This window comes from Choloepus didactylus, chromosome 4 (assembly GCF_015220235.1).
Source record: "Choloepus didactylus isolate mChoDid1 chromosome 4, mChoDid1.pri, whole genome shotgun sequence".
Classification (NCBI taxonomy): Eukaryota; Metazoa; Chordata; class Mammalia; order Pilosa; family Megalonychidae; genus Choloepus; species Choloepus didactylus.
The window spans coordinates 39561728-39564291 of record NC_051310.1 but is presented as its reverse complement, the minus strand read 5'-3'; the positions used below and the strand labels follow the sequence as shown (position 1 = coordinate 39564291).

General features: G+C 41.5%; 1 pseudogene; it reads right to left on the bottom strand.

Annotated features, from left to right (window-relative positions):
- Positions 1-982: 982 nt before the first annotated feature.
- On the bottom strand, positions 983-1722 carry LOC119532601 (annotated as a pseudogene).
- Between the last annotated feature and the right edge of the window lie 842 nt (positions 1723-2564).

Below are 2564 nucleotides of genomic sequence, written 5' to 3'. Positions count from 1 at the left end.
GCATAATGTCTTCATTTTCATCCATATTGTAGCATATATCAGAATTTCATTCCTTTTTATGGCTGAATAATATTCCATTGTCTGTATATGCCTCATTTTGTTTATCCATTAATTTGTTGATGGATACTTGGGTGTTGTTTCTGCCTTTCGGCTACTGTGAATAATGCTTCTATGAACATTGGTGTGCAAATATCTGTTTGAGTCCCTGTTTTCCATTCTTTGGGGTATAAACCTAGAAATGGGATTGCTAGGTCATATGGTAATTCTGTTTTTTTGTTGTGTGTGTGTGTGAGGGGGGGTTGATTGTTTGGTTGTTTTGTTTGAAAGCCAACAATCATTTATTTTTCTCATGAGTCTTCAATTTAGGCAGTGGGGATGGCTCATCTTTGGTCTATGCAGCTTCATCTGAGGTGGCTCAACTGGCAGCTGAAGAATCCACTTTCATGTTGCCTCAATTACTTCGCTGGCAGATTGGTGCTGGCTGTTAGGAGCTCTGCAGGCTCTGGGCCAGGGACTTCTGTTACTCTTAACTTGGGCCTCTCCACAGGCAACTTGTGATTCCATGCAGCATGGTGACTAGGTTCTAAGAACAACCATCCCAATAGAGCAGCTGGCAATGCGTGACAATTTTCTGATCTAACCTTGGAAGACAAATGGTGTCATTTCAGCCATCCTCTATTTGTCAAAGCAGTCCAAAAGTCCCTCCAGTTTCAAGGGGAGAGGACACAAACATCACCACTCAACAGGAAGAGTGACAAGAGCACATTGTCCAAAGAGTAAGTGGGATAGAAGATGTTGTAGCCATCTCTGGAAAATACAACCTACCACATTAACAAATCAGTAAATCAAAAAGAAAGAATGAGTTATATAACCACCAAAATATATGCCATATTTTTTAGAGCATCTTCATAATTCCATCTAAAACATTTCTAAATATACTCTTCTTGGCTACTGCCCTTATACTTCTTATTTTTCATCATATTTAATCAATTCTGTTTTTTGTTTCTTCCTTTTCTAGCTCTGATTTATGAGCATAGTCCTTTTCTAAGAGGTTAACTTCATTTTCTAATTGATCAGTATAGATTTCTTCAAGACCTCTGCTTGTTGTTTCAGCCTTTCCTGTATGTCCTTGTATATGGCATCAGAAATGGTTGTTTGTACCATTACTTCTATCAGCTACCCCAGTTCCTGCACTTGACCTTCCTTCTTACTGTCCTTTGCTCTGTTGCTGAAGGCACAGCTGAAGTCACCACATTCCTTGAGTAGGTTTTTTAGGCTAACATCTGCATCTTTTATAAAGTCACTCAGACTCCTGTCCTTCAATTCTTCTTTGCAAATGAATAAGATGATCATGTGCTTCATAGCTGACCTTCTGAAGACAGCCTTTACCAATGAAATGGTTTTCTGTTCTGCCTCTGCTTAATGGCCCAGCTGCAAAACCATGGCAATGGAGTGAGGTCCTGGGCAGGAGAAGACAATGCACAGGCTGATTTCTGTGTGGATAGTTTCCAGGCTGTCATTGGTGTCCAAGAGCTGTGGGGTGTCAACAAGAACATCTTTCCCATTCCATTCCTGGGTTGCTTTTTTCTTGATAACAGCTTGGGCAGCAATTCTAAAATCAAATACTTTTTTCCCCAAGGATGGTGTTTCCTGAAGCACTTCTCCACTTCCAGTTTACTCTACCAGAACAGTCCTTAGAGTCTTGTTCTGACTGTCAGCCATATTCACATCAAGAAGCTCTGCAGCTTAGACACCCATGAGACCTTCTTTGAGAGTTGATAAGTTCTCAACTTTTCTCCAATGAAGCTGTTTAAACTGCTGTGTTTTTTTTTGGGGGGGGGGGGAAGTAGGGGTTGTTGGTTGGTTGGTTGGTTGGTTTTTGGCTTTTACACTGGGGATTTATTAGGTTACAAATTTACAGTTCTGAGGCCATAAAAGTGTCCAAACTAAGGCATCAACAAGAGGATACCTTCACTGAAGAAAGGCCAATGGAATCCGAAACACCTCTGTCAGCTGGGGAGGCACATGGCTGGTGTCTGCTAGTCCTTTACTCCCAGGTCACATTGCTTTCAGCTTCCAGTGGCCTTCTCTTTAAGTGTCTGCAGGTTTTCACTTAGCTTCTCCAGGGCAAACTCGGGGCTTCATCTCTTAGCTTGGCATCTCCAAATGTCTTTCTGTCTGCATCCCCATGCGTCTGGGTCTGTTGGCTCTGTGAGCTCTCTCTCTCCCTAAGCAATCTCTCTCTCCCTGAGCTCTCTTTTTTAAATGCGATTTTATTGAGATATATTCACTTACCATACAATCATCCAAAGTATACAATCAATTGTTCACAGTATCATCATATAGTGTTGCATTCATCACCATGATCAATTTTGGAACATTTTCATTAAGTTCTTATGCTGAGATCTCTGCCATTCCACCAATTCCAGACTGGTGTATGATGTGTGTCTGGTCACAAATGTCCCCCACACAGTTGTTCATGGCTATTTACTAGTTGTTCATGGCTAGTTACTAGTTGCTCTAGAGGACTAACTAATCCCACACCTCCCTACACTGCCATCTTG